Raw genomic sequence first — 15,541 nt, 5'->3', positions numbered from 1 at the left:
ATTTTGAATATTTTGGGGTTTTTTAAAATTATCCTCACTTTCTTGTTCTCATGTCAGTTTTCTTCCTTTCTTATTCCTCCTACATTGTGAACAAATTTAGTATAAAAGCTGAAATGGAATGCTATTATAAAATAATGTTACCATAGCAGCAAAGAATAGCTTTGGTTTCTCACCAACAGCAAAAATAAAAGTTGAGTTGTGCAGGATTCTTATCAACTACACAGAAGGTAATCAGACAAAATCAATCTTTATCAATAATAAATGAGCTACTCATATAAAGAAAAATCTGTGGTAGTAAAGAAGCCATCCTATTATTTCCTGGGAAACTAGAAATTGTTTGAAATAGTAGAATAGCTACTGCAGAACTTTCAGATAAAACATTCTTATTTGTAATCTCTGATATTAGCAAAAAGATTATTGATGCTTTCTTGAATTCATCATTTGCATAACAAAATTGCTGTAGCACCTTGGAGGGTTATCATATTCATCATATGCTAATTTATCAATCAAGATGTTGAAATAGGTTTTTTTTGGTCTGTTATTGACAGTTTACATGTATAGCATCAGTGACTGGGGATATATTTGGAACAAAGCAACATAACAGGTTTTGGTTTTAATATACTCTAAGAAATCTTTATTCTGCTCACAGAATTAATGTATTAAATTCCAGCCCAGAGCTATCACCCAAAGAAAGATAAATAATGAGATATTACTAAGTAATTGAGGGTAAATTTTGAGTGCCAGGTGACTTAAAATTGGCTTATAAGAAGGTGATGAACCAACTTTGAAAAATAGCGCATATATATCTATATTTATTTATTTATTTATTTTTATTTATATATGGATGAATATATATATTATCTATCCCTTCTGGAAGTTTCTACATGATCATGACATGAAAACCATAATATGTCTTTAGCAGTCAAAAAGATCCCATATAGAGGTGATACTTTTTATGAGTGTCAGTTTCGCAGAGAATCACTGGATTTAGTCTATTTTTTAAAAACTACAGAAATTTGACCGTGCAGAAATTATTGTATTGGGTTCCATGTGTATAGAATTTCATCTTTCATGATCTCTGAGGTGTAAATCAAGCCCAAGTGTTGTCACTAAGTTTCAAACAGCTGTGTGGAGATTGAATAAACATTACTTAGAGATGAGAACATATATCTGGCTTTTTGCTTTATAAAGCAGAAACAAAATAATACATTTTGATCACAAGCCAGAAAGATTCAAGGAAAGTAGATTTAATTATTCAAGACCTTCATGCTAGAGTTCTCTGTAAAGGTGCTGGGTCAGGTAATTATCCCCTTTGAGATTATTAGCAGAAAAATAGTCATTCAGCCCATTATAATTTGTTTTCTAGACACCACATATTCTCATTTGCAGCTTTAGCCTAAGTCATGGTTTCACCCCAGCTGGTAAACACCACAGAGCTGCTCGTTGACTCCCCCACCAGCAGGATCAGGGAGAAAACTGGAAGGGCAAAAGTTAGAAAAGCCATGGGCTGAGATAAAGACAGTTTAATAGGGAAAACAAAACCCATGCACACAAGCAAAGAAAAACAAGAATTAATTCACTGCTCCCCACAGGCAGGCAAGTGTTCAGCCATGTCCAGGAGAGCAGGGACTCACATGTAATGGTTATTTGGGAAGACAAATGCTATCTCTCCAAACATCCTCCACTTCCTCCTTCTTCTCCCCACTTTATATACTGAGCATGATGTCCTACGGTCTGGAACATTCCTTTGGTCAGTTGGGGTCACCTGTCCTGGCTGTGTCTCCTCCCAACCTCCCATGCACCAACTCCCTCTCCAGTATGGTTGTACTAGAGGCAGAAGAGGCTTTGACTCTGTTAGCCCTGCTCAGCGATAACAAAAACATCTCTGTATTATTGACCCTGTGTTCAGCACAAATCCAAACCATACCCTCATACCAACCACTGTGAAAAAAATTAACTCTACCACAGCTGAAAACAACACAACTGCAATTATATTTTTTACTTATCCCTGTGACTGGGCACTGAGGAAGGATTGTTGCTAAATAAGGGTTGCCAGAATTTAAGGATTGCTCTTACAAGAACATGTAATGAAAAACTAATTTTCCATTCCTTCCATTCTACTGAATTGAGGAAGGGGTATTTTGGTACTTGTTTTTTTTTTTATTTTTATTTTTCTACTTCAACTTCTACTTTGTCAAAATAGAAGACTTAGACTTAAATATGGGAGCATAGTAAATGTTGCCTACAAAATCCCTCTAGGATCAACGATTCTTACTCATTTCAAATAACCTTATCATATAGTCCCATACACATTTAAATCAATTGCCATTTTAGAACAATAATTTAGATACACAATTTTAACTACATAAAAATAAATCCAAAACAGTTTTATTGCAGGAAAGATAGATGAGATATCTGTCTTAGAGATTCTTTACTCATGGAAGCATGTTTGCGATTTTAGAAAGGTATAATTGAAAAAAAAAAAAAAGAATACAAATACAGTAACATAATGATAACAAAAATTACAAATTCTTTGTTCTTTCCAACTCAGAACTCCTTTAAATATGTTGCTACTCTTGTTTCTTTTGAAGATTTACCTCATTTTTTTTCCTTCTGTGGTAAACATGCTCTCAATTTCTAAATATGGGTTTTTAACAAAGACAAACAAAAAAATACACTGCCTGTCCATTCTCTTTGCCATTTTTATATCCATTCTCCCTTTTATCTTCAGATCCACTGACTAAATCTTTGCCCTGACTTCCTCTGTATTGAAGCTCTCTTTCATATCCTCTTTTACCTGACATCTTTTCTCTTGGGCTATCATCCATCTCAGCCTGCCTGACATTTCTTTCTGGATGGTTCACTGTCAGCTCAGTGTGAGTTTGCGAGAGACAGAAGTGCCCATTACTTTTCTCTTTTTTTTTTTTTTTGTGTTTATCATATGCCTGGAAATCTTAGAGTCTCTGTCTATTTTAAGTTCTCTGCATTTCATAAAATTGACAACTATTTTTTAATTTCATTTAATTATTAAAAAAAGCTTAATAAGAGAAAAAGAAAACAAAAATGTTTTCCTATATGCTGATATTTTCTAATTTTCAGCATACTGCTCTAAGACAGCCCTTCAGGCATTCTAAAACAAAGATGGCTCAATTTTGATTGGCTATCACAAAATTTCTGACTCATCTCTCATTTCTGTAGGTAGCTTCTCATTACAACCTTCAAAGTCCTTCACAGTTTCATTGTGTTTTCATATTAGATTTCTCCTTCTTTACCCTTCTACTGCTTTCTATCTAAACAACTATTTTCCTTTTTCCCAAACTGACAGTGTTTCTAAAGTACTATCCTAGCCTTTCCCATTGTTATATATAACAGACAAAAGGTGGATGATTAGTCTTTCAATATGCTTCCAAGAATTAGACTTCAAACAGGTCGATATTTATGGTTTCAAATTTATTCTGGTTATATGATGTTAGTTTAATCCTTTTTTCTTTCCCCACTTAAAGTATCTTGGATTGAATATTTCAAAATGCTGTCAATCTACATTTCAAAAAATTAGGAGCTTTGTGTATATTAATATTTTCATATTTCATTATAATAACTAATTTATAATTACCTGGTAGTGCAATGTAGACATGAAAAGACTTCTAATAAATTTCTGTTTCAGAAATGTCTTTTACTTCAAAGAAAAATCTAAATAGTCTATTTCTAAATAGTATAAATATTTTTTAAACTAGATAGAAAAATGCTGTCACAAATGTACTCCTTAAAATATTAAGTCTTACAGAGAAGGCTTTTGTCCTTCAACAAATTTCAAACCATTTTCTTGTAAAACTCTCTGTTTCTTCTGTCTGATTAGCACCTTTATACTGGACTGATATCACAATAACATGATTCAACACTCTTAAGGTACAACATATCATAAGTTTTCAATTTCTATATCACAGCTCAGATGTTCAAGCTTCAACTTTTTCTTGTACTTCAAGTAAGTTAACCATCAATCTTTTAACAAAACCTGATGATTTGAATGCTTCCGCTGTTATTAAATAGTTATTAATGCAAATTTATGACAAGGAACTTTTCATATATTTAATGAGAATACACTTCCTAATCTAGAACCACTGGTTTAGTCATGCTTCTTGCTTCACGTTTGAATTCCCAGTAACATTTTTGCTAGTGTTTTTTACTTAGAGTAATATCATGATAAATAAATAACATTGAATAATAGAAATTACCTTTCTTAATTGATCTTGATTGGGAAAGAAATTATCTTTCCCAATTGATCCACTGATAATTCCATTATCCCTTATGTTCCTCAAATCCTCATGTGTTTCCTTGGAAGAGGAGGGCAAGACATCCTTTATAAAATCTGATTCATGTGACATAGAACTGTGGTTTAACCATGCTGACAACCAAGTCCCACATAGCCATTTGCTCACTGCCTGCCACTAGGATGGGAGGAAAATCAGAGGGGTAAAAGTGAGAAAACTCATGGGTTGAGTCAAAGACAAATTAAGAAATTAAAGCTGCAAAAGCACACACTAACAAAGTAAAACAGGGAATTCTTTCACAGCTTCCCATGAGCAGGCAGGTGTTCAGCCATCTCCAAGAAAGCTGGGCTCCATCACACGCAGTGGTCACTTGGGAAGAAAAATGTCATCACTCAAAAGACGCCCTTCCCCTTTCCCCTTCATGCCCTAGCTCTATTTGTTGAGCAAGATGCTACATGGTGTGTGAAATCCCTCTGGTCAGCTTGGGTCAGCTGTCCTGGCTGCGTCCCTTCTCATCTCTCTTGCATTTTTGCTTTACTTTCCAACAGTATTTAGACTTGATCAGTACTGCTTTCTTTGCAATGTAAGAATACCTAGTGGACATAACTGCAATATACATTCAAACTAGTACTGAGTATAAATATTAGTAAATGATAAAATAATCATTGCAGAGATGCAGAGTTATTGTATTTTAAAACCCTTTAGATAAGCATGTAAAGGAACACTAAAAATTGAACTAATTTTTAGCTCAACACTGTAGCTAGTTTCTCCATACAATTAGCTTCATAGCCAGAAACAGGCACATATGGGCAATTGTAGTCACGATTCTTTTATCATTTTTTATTTCTCTGTTTTTCTATTTTTTTCCAATTACTACTACTGTTACTATTATAATTTGTATTTCTTGATACACAGGTATGAATAATCAGAATGTAACAAAATAGTGTAACGTTAATGAGTACAAAGTGAAAGCTATACCTAGAAATAGTTTCAACTTAAATACTTGGAGGCTTTGCAATTAACAAAGATCATGAAATTAAGATTGAATTTAGGTCCTAAGATGAGCTCTTCTGATTGTAAACCTTATTGTCAAAGAGAAAAGATAAAGAATCACAGAATCAATCACAGAACGGTTTGGATTGGACTTCATACAGAGTTGTTCCTGTCTGTAAGCCAGACACCCACCAAAGCCTCTCTCTCACACCCTGGCAGCAGGGGAAAGAAAGTGTAACACAGAATTCATGAATTAAGACAAGGACAGGGAGACATCATTCACCAAATACTGTCACAGACAAATTAGACTCAAATTAGAGATATTAACTGAATTTGTTGCTAAAAATATCAGAGCAGGATAGTAACAAGGAAAACAGTCCCTCCTGGGACCCTGATCCAGCACAGAGCTCCTGTGGGGTCACAGCCGTCTCTCAGGCATCCACCTGCTCCTACATGAGTCACCGCCACAGGCTGCAGGTGTATCTCTGCATCCTTATGAACCTCCATGGTCTGCAGGAGCTCAGCTGCCTCACCACGGGCTGCACCATAGGCTGCAGAGGAATCTCAGCTCTGGCAGCTAGACCACCTCCTGCCCCTCCTTCTCCACTGACCGTGGTGCCTGCAGAGTTATTCTTCTCACATATTCTCACTCCCCTCTTCTCTGGCTTCAATTGCATCTGCACAAAAACTTTTCTTTTTCCTCTACTGAATTAAATATATTTTCACAGAAGTGTTACCACTATTTCTGGTTGGCCCTGTCTTGGCCAGCAGAACATTTGTCTTGGAGCTGGCTGGAACTGTCTGTCCTGGACATGGATGAAGCTTCAGTCAGCTTCTGGCAGAGGCCGCCCCATGTAGCTCCTGCCAATACCAAAACCTAGTCTAGTCCCTTGCTATGGGCAGAGACATTTATTACTGCATCACTGTCCAATCTGATTTTGAACACTTCAAGGATTAGGGAAATTTGTTCCTTATATCCAATATAAATCTACTCTCAGCTCAAAATTGTTTCCCTTCTCCTGTGTCTACAGACTTAGGTAAACAGAAGTGTCACTCCATCTTCTAATAAGCTTTAAGTACTGAGAGGCTGCAGAAAAGGATCTGGGGGTTCTGGTCAACATCAGGCTCAGCAGGAGCCAGCAGGGAGCCTGGGCAGCCAAGTTTGGTGTATCCTGGGGTACATCAAACACAGCTGATCAAAAATTAATATTATTATCCTACTGTATTCAGTGTTGCTGTGGCCTGATTGCGTGCAGTTCTGGGCAGAAAAGCTAGTGGAAGGGCTGGAAGGAACATCCCATGAGGAGCAGCTAACTTTGGGCTAATTAGTTTGGAGAAAATGAGGCTGGAGTGAATTCATTGCTCTCTACAGCTTCCTGGGGATTTGGAGAGAGAGGTGTTGAGATCAAGTGACAGGACATGTGAGCATAAACCCAAGATTCATCAGGGGAGTTTTGAGCTGGACATCAGGGACCATTTCTTTACTGTGAGTGTGGTCAAACCCTGGAACAAGCTTCCCAGTAAGTTGGTCAATGGCCCAAGTTAATCAGTGTTTAAGAGACACTTGGACAATTCCTTTAATAATATGCTCTGGCTTTTGGCCACCCTAACTTGGTCAGCCATTTGGACAGCATGATCTCTGTAGGTCCCCGCCCAGGGAGCTCTTCTGCTCAACTCTCTTAAAAGCTCTTTGGAGGACAATGTTTTGGTCCTCTGAGCATTTGCATGATTTCCTCTAACAAGTTCATGCCTTTCTTCTACTGGGAATTGCAAAACTGGACACAGCACTTCAGGTGGGGTCTCACAAGAATCAAGTAGAGGGACAGGATCAGCCCCCTGGACCTGCTGGTCAGGCTGCTTTTGACACAGCCCAGGATGGAGTTGGCTTTCTGGGCTGCACATTGCCTGCTCAATGTACAGTTTTTCACTTACCAGTACCTCAAAACACTTGTCTGCAAGGCTGCTTTGTACAGGGTACTGCAGATAACTCTGACTTGCAGAGCCTGTGAAAGCTTATATTATATGTTATCCTAATTCTCAGGAAGCAATGTTTTGAACATATTTTGAAAATAGATCTATCCTTTTATTTTTTTTGGTTTTGTGTTTGGGTTTTTAAAATTTTCTTACACAAAATAAGGCATGGTAGTCGTATAGTCAGGCTATGTCAACAGACTCTCTCAGTCACTCTCTCCCTTTCCTTATATAAATGTGTATGTATACATGCACATATAAATACATATATTTGAAAGAGTCATCCATATTAAGCCAGAAACAAGAAATCTGCTAGTTATATTAACATATGTAAAAACAATTGTATTCATATTTTTATTCCCATATTTGTAGATATAACATCTTGATTTTTGAATAAATGCTGTGACATTAGAAAAAGAATAATTCCTTTATCCTAACTGAGCAACGCTTGCCTTTTCCCCTACTGCAAGGATTTCCTGCTCTCCCCTTTTTACCCTTTTTATAAGGAAAGGACTTTTTCAGCATCAAAACCACACAAAAATAGTTCTTAAAAACGTTAGCTGCTTACCTAAATAAATTGTTTTTCATACATTTTTAAGTATTTCATGTAGAAATTTTTGTGTAGGCTCTCCTGAACAACATATAATTTAAGTGCCTGCTTTAAATGTCTGTTAATTGTGACCATGACAACATTTACAAGCTTACAATAATTTCAGTGTATTAAAAAATTTAAAACCAATTTTAATGAAACATTAATTTTTATTAGAAACTCCCTAGTTCTTGTGAGTAGCTTCTCACATATTTGGCCGATTTATCATGTTTGTATAATGTGTCATTACAACAAAAAATGTTGATAATGATATGTAAATAATTGGTCATATTTGCATCCTTAATTATCCATGAGGAAGTGCCATGCTAGCAATAATCTGAAATAATGTCTTTATAGCAGTCTTTATTGCTGTAAGGAGCTGCAATTTTATTCCTTGCCTTTGCTACCTTTTAATGCACAGTGATTTTTAGGATATATCAGATTCTCACTGCTGACCATTATTGAAAATAAATCAGTTGCAATTAACACCAGAAACTTAGGAATCTATTGTTCAATAGTCTTGCTGTCCCTTTATGCAGCACATTATTTTCAGTTCTCCTACACATTTACAACTACTCCCTGACTTGAGCCATGCAATGAGATTCCAGGAATTTGAAGATTGCAGCTAACTAAAACTACTGCAAATTTAGGAAAGCAGTGAAATTCTCTCTGATATTCAGAGCTGTTCATTTGCAATTCATATTCTTGGTATTATCTTATTTTAACAGATAACTGGTCAGTCAAATGCAAACCTTAATTTAAAATGAAAGTGTCCTTCTTTAAATATAAGACATCAATCCCACTGGCATTATTCCATATATGTCTCCTTTTAAATAAAGTTGAATAAGATTTTTGTTATTAACTGTATAAATATAAGAAAACACAGTTTTAGATAGACCAAATAGATGTCAGTCGAATTATAAAAGCAACCTTGTTCAAAACATTGGAAAAGTTAAAATATCTTTACAGAAAAGAAAATACAAATACATATACAAAGTTATATTTTCCAGGCAAGATTCACAGAAAACAGAAAGAAAAAGTAATAGGAAAAATAATTCCAACTTTCTTTGGGGAAACAAATTTTAACTGAATTTGTTGATGTAGTTGCTGTCTAATCCAAGTCTTCAGAAGATAATTAATCTCATGTCTTAAATTTCTACCTCAGTTTATAAGATCTAGATTATTCTTAACATAGTCTCCCACTACTCATGGTCTTTGGTGTATTTATTCTTTCCCACATCACATTTCTGAAAGACATTGAGGAAGGTGTGACCTTTCACAGGTACATCTCTGAAGGGATATAAAGTCACAAAATTATAGTCTTGCTTTCCATTTGATTCACTGAATAGTATAAATGCAGGTAAAATACTATACTTTTAAAAAGAAGACTCTGACTTGTGTCAAGAATAAAGTTTCATTTATTTTTTTTTTCCTTAGAAAGAAAGATAAAAGAGCAATTTGCAAAACTTTCTATATGCTTTACTTTTCCCTATATCCTTTCACAGAGATATAGAAAAATAATAGTAGTCTTTAGTTATTAAACTTTCTGTATGTATGAAGGGTCAATGAAGGATTTATTTATGCAACATTTTGGCACATATCACATGCTGTCAGTGCTTTATCTGGACACATTTATGCATTTCTAGGAAAACCAAAATGGCTTTTTTTTTTTAAGCCTGCTTTCTAATTCAGTGAAAGTTCATATATGCCATTAATTGTGAGTAGGGACTTAAAAAGCTGATGTCTCAAAAATTGATCTGAATGTGCAGGTAAGTGACGGACATGCAGGAGCAATTTTAAGTGTCAGGTCAATTTTATTAACAATTATCAAGAATTACGTGCTCTCATTCATCCTGACATCCTGGACATTTAATTAGTTCCAGTGTACAGGAACACACTTCCACCACATAATCAATAAAGTATGGCATATCATCTTTAGTTTAATTTCCTCAGGGGTCAATTAATTATTTCATATTATATTCTTCACCATGGAGAGTCTGAAATCTCCATCCTTCTCCTTCCTTCAGAGCAAAATGTCCTGTTTTCATCTGCTTTTGAAACTAAATATTTAACACTTTTTTTGGTTCAGTAATTGAGCAAAATTAATTAATATTTTTTGTCCAATCACTGTCCTTTGCCTTTTTTGCCAAAAATATGATTCCACATTGCTTCAGACAATGATGGCCAGGTAGGAGTTGTGGTTGGTGTACCCAATTCCCACTTCTGTATAAGTATTTATTTGAAAAAGCTGGGGAAGAAAAATCTTTTATTATGTCAGAACAAGAAACCTTGAGTTCTGAATCTTGAGAATATCCAAGCTGAAGCTGTTTGTACTATGGAGATAATAAAATAGCCAAGTAGCATACAATCATGAATCAAGGTAGAAGACTTTATGTCTTCTATGGTTAATTAAATATAAATGCAACAGTATGCAATTTCTTTATGCTATGCTTCCTAGGAATTAAGTGGTATCTCCAGAAATTATGGCTATTACTGGCAGTGTAGATTATCTGATTTCTTCATAGTAAGGTAGAAAATTTTTCAAACTCCATTTTATAGAAGATACAAAGAAACTAAAAGTAATCCTATGTTACATGTACCAGAAATTCCTTCTATAGGATAGAATTAATATAGTAAAATCTTGGTATCATAAAATATCTTGCATCAAGTCTACACTAATCAGCATTTTCTGGGCTTTTGTTTTTTTTTTATTTGTTTTGCTCCTTTTTTCTTTAGCAAATACCTGCAGTTAAGTTGTTCCTAGTGAATGAGTATATGGATATACGTATGTTTGTTTCTATAGGTAGGTGTTTTTGAGTGATTAGCAAGAAAATTGCCTCTTCAGAGATTTTAACTTATACCTTGGACGTTTACAGTAGAATAACAGTATTGTAGAATAATAGAATAAGCTGGGTTGGAAGTAGCCTTTAGAGGTCCTCCAGTCCAACCTCCTTGCCATGGGTAGGAACACCTTCTACTAGACCAGGTTTCCCGAAGACCCAAATGTTCTGACCTTGCACATTTCTGGGGATGAAGCTCCACAACTTCTCTGGTCAAATAGTTCCAGTGCTTCACCACCCAAATAATTAATTGTAATATAATATAATATAATATAATATAATATAATATAATATAATATAATATAATATAATGTAATATAGCATAACATAACATAACATAAGGTCTCCCCAAAGCTTCTCATCTCCAGGCTGAGCAACCTCAACTCTCAGACTTTCTTCACAGCAGAAGTGTTCCATCTCTCTGACCACTTGTGCACCAGAGTAGTGGAGTCTTTTGCATTAGTTGAACATTTGAAAATCTGCAAAACTAGAAGTCCCTACAAAATAATACCCTGGAAGGAGAAAAGCAAACCAAAATGAATAAACAAAGAAACCAAAGCCCCTTACAATGTATATTAGTTCCAACATCTCACACTACAATTGCCTCATGTACAAAACTGAAGAATCTGTTCTATTACTTCTCTTCTATTACTTCTTCTATTACTTTTGACCAGGCAAACAACAGGTCTCAGACAAATGTGCAAGTGAAAAATAAATGTCATATTTTAAAAATATGGCATGTCTGGAGAATTTCCATCTGACTTCCAGAAATATAAGAGTTTAAACTCATTCTCCTTTTGCTGTTTCACATTCTGTGGATGCTTGCATTACAAAATCTGCCTAATGCTGAGAATTCAAATTCTCCAATCTGTGTGAATTTCTGCAAACAATTTCGGGGGAAAAAGAACATATTTCCAAACACAGGCAAGTAGTAACAAAAAATTACAATTCAATAATAATACTTTTATATTTTCTTGTTATTTGCTTTATTTACCATTAGGTGACTTCTTTCTTCAATTCCTCCTAAGCAGTTAGAATAGCTTTTAAAGTGCAATTATTTTGAATGATAAATCATGCCATTATTGCTTTTCAATTTTACTTATTGATAATCATTATAATAAAAAATATATGCAATACATGGATAATGCAAAGAAACATGAACTATATGTTGTAGAATCAAGATAGTATTTTCTTATTTTCAGTAAAAAAGAAATTGGTTTCAAAAGTTACCTGGGTGTATCGGCAAACCAAAGGTAAACAGAAGTTTTCTGACTGAATCCTATTGCTGCAACTCTAAGGAACTACTGGAAGGTAGAATAGTTTTTGCTGCGAGAAAAATACAGGTTTTGTGTTTTTCTTGTCTTCTTGTCTAAAACAAAGTCAAAAAGAAAAAGAATGGAGGAAGATGATTTGATAACAGGTGGTTACAGGTCTGCTTCTCTTCAAATAAACAGAGTCTGGTGAAAATAATGAAAATTTTGCTATCAGACACACATATACAATAAATGGTATCCCAGCTGCTCAAACAATCTTTACAGTCATTTGGAGCTAACTATGTGTAGTGTTTTGATTCTAGCATGTTACACCAAACAGTTTGGAGCTGTCAAGGACTTTGATAGTTGTTTCTCTGTGTGAAGAGAAAAATTCACAGACATAATTTCAGCAGCTTTTAGAAATTGAAGTCAGCAATATAGCTGCAAATATTTGGTCTGGACATTGATAAGGTAGATAAATGCAGTACATGTAATTATGTCCAAAGAATAAAATGTAGAATAAGCATAGCAATCCAACAAGCTCCTGACAGATTTCTGTTTTAAAATCTAGTCTGGAGGTACCAGTAACCTGGATGAAGCACATACTAAATCTCATACAATATCACTCTATGTCTTGTTTTATACAACTGATGTTTCATCTTGAAACTGAATTAATTGAAAATTATTTGTTTTTTTCAATTAATTTTTATTCCATGTGTTACTGATATATGACACTGTTTGAAAAGATATTGAATAAGGTAATGAAGAGACAAAAAAAAATCTATGACAAGAAAGATTTTGTTAAGTGGATTTACATAAGACATATTTATATCAAGCTGTTCTCATCTTACTTGCTATCAACTCAGCCACACAAAAATAAAACATGAATAGCAACAACAAATTTGATGTATTTTCAATGTTACTCTAGAAAGGTAATGGTTACAATTATATGCTACCTGGATGGCATTGATACTTTCCTGAAAATTGCTTCTTGTCAAGTTAAACACCAGATTCATTTTACTGTGTATTACATTACTTCGTGTACTTAAAGCTTTCAAGAGTTAAGGCACGACATAACATTTTTGCAATACTCTTCAACATGGCAGCAAAGAAATTCCTCCTGAATAAAAGGAAGTTGTTTGTGAAGCCCTGTGAAATATGTGTATTTCTGTATTGTGAAAACAAGGACTCCATCCATAACCCACTGCATTACAGTACGGAGAACAAAAGAGAGTAAGTCCAGTGAACAGGAGTTCAATATTCATTTTTTTTAACCTCAGTAGAAAATGTCAACTCTGCACAGGAGGAGAGCAGACTTCAGGCTGTTTAGGGAACTAGTAAATAAAGTCCCTTGCATAAAACATTTTTGCAGATGCTGGCATCCATTAGTGCTGGTCAGTTTTTAAACATCACCTTCCTAAGGGCACAGGAGTAGGCAATTCCTAAATGCTGCAAATGAAGCAGAAGAGGCAGAAGGCTGGCTTGACTGAACAAGATTCTTCTTTTGGAAATAAGATAGAAAACAAAAATTCTTGTTCAGTGGAAGCAAAGTCTCAGATAAATGTGCAAGTGGAAGCAAGGTCACGTTATGTGGGAAGAATATAGAAATGCTGCTTACCACTGGAAGAAGAAAATTCATGTGGCCAAAACTCAACTGGAGATGAAGCTGGACAGAAACGCTGGGGACAGTAAACAGAGTTTTCTCAAATATATTAATGGCAAGAGGCAGTGTAAAAATAACATCATTTCATTGCAGGATGAGGATGGTCACCTCACAAACAGGGACATGGACAAGGCAGAGGTGTGTTATGCATTCTTTGCCTCTGTCTTCAATATGGATGACAGGCCAAGGGGGTCTCGGTGTCCTGTGAGTATGACCAAACCCAGCTGCCACATCTGTCTTGGAGCCTGCTGGATTTGGCTCTGCTGGACATGGAGAAAGCTTCTGGTGGCTGCTCACACAAGCCACCGTAGTAGCCCCCCTGTACTAAAACCCTGGTCATACAAACCCAATACATGTTCAATTCTAGATGAAAAGCAGGCTTGATCTTGAATCTGGTTCCTCAACCTGCCCTAGATAGGAAAATACTTTGCACCTCCAATTTTCCAGTGTGTTTCCTGTTCCTTCATCATCCCTTCCATTTTTCCCATGCTAAGTGCATAAATACACTATCCTGACAATCTGTCTGAGTTTCTTTACTTCACACTGGTAGCCACCATTTCATTCTGTCTGCAATATGCCTTGTCCTACATTGTATCCAATATGGCATTCTGCTTCTACACGAGCTTAATTCAGTACTCTGCTATTGGGAAAAAACTAAAAGTAAGGGGTGCTAAATGATGAATAGACTCAGAAACTGGTCATTTATGTCCATTAAATTAAAGCAATATACGGATTAACAAAATATGTTAATGTTATGGAGAGGGCAGTTTCAGTTGCACTTGAGATTTTTTCTGAGTGGACAGGTATCCATCACTAGTTATACTAAGAAACCTGAGAAAGCTGAGACAGTGAAGGGTACATAATCTTGTTTTGAGACCCCACTTATACAAGAAAGCTAATAAAGAACTAACTAGAGGAAAATTATTCATAGGCAATAAAATTATGTGCATAGGCAATCAAATTATGTGAAAGCTAAAAATGAGATAAATATGCTTTCTTGTCCAAATATGAAGTTTTCTGGTAACTCAGAAGCTACCAACTGAGAAATAATAATTGATATTGCAGCCATAAACTAAAAAGAACTTGCATAGTGCATTTATTCACTTTGCAACTTTCAAGATAATTCTTGTACCACTGTTACCTTATTTAAAGCCTGAGTTTGTTTAGCTTCAGCTTCCTGACAACAAATCTAATTAAATTTTCTATGCCTGATAAAATAATGTTTGAAAGTGCTTGAAAACTGTCATTGAACCACCTGCAAACTTTTATTAACAAACAAGTAGATCAGAATCTCTGGGTTTAGATTTCAGGGGGAGAAAAAACCTTGTCAAGAATCCCTATGACTGTTTCTTTGCATCTTTAATTTTTGCTTGCTATTTAGGAGATTTAGAGCCAAAAGGAATGATCCCATGTTGATTGTATATGAAAGTACTGAATTTTTTCTCCTGTGAATTTACATTTTTATTCCTATTGGACCAACAAATTGGATAATAACGTCACTAGTTGCTTGTGTTTTGTTGATTTTCCTAATTACCAAAAGTCTTCTCTAAGCCACTGTTTTCAGAGAATGTATGTACAGAAAATATAACTGTACAGAAAATAAAACATGTAATTAATTTATTTTTCTTGCAATTGCGTTGGGAGAAACCTTGTTTCACTGCAAAAGGCTTACTAAAGCACTCAGAGCACTACATAATATTTTTTCCCTGTTGCTGAACATCTGAGTCATCTCCAAATAAAATGTGAGAATTATTTTCTTTCATTTCATTGTTAAGAATAATTAATGAATGGTTAAGAAAAATAATAAAGATCTTCTTAAGTGTCATGTCTTCCTTTAAGTTTTACATTTGTATTAAGGCAAGTAATTTAGTCATTTTTAATCCCCATAAGCAGTGTCATCTTAAGTTCCATTCTATCTTTTGCTGAGATATGTGTGATATGTAACAGATCAGCTACTTTGTGAT

The sequence above is a fragment of the Geospiza fortis genome, unplaced genomic scaffold (assembly GCF_000277835.1).
Source record: "Geospiza fortis unplaced genomic scaffold, GeoFor_1.0 scaffold192, whole genome shotgun sequence".
Classification (NCBI taxonomy): Eukaryota; Metazoa; Chordata; class Aves; order Passeriformes; family Thraupidae; genus Geospiza; species Geospiza fortis.
This window is presented reverse-complemented; position numbering follows the sequence as displayed.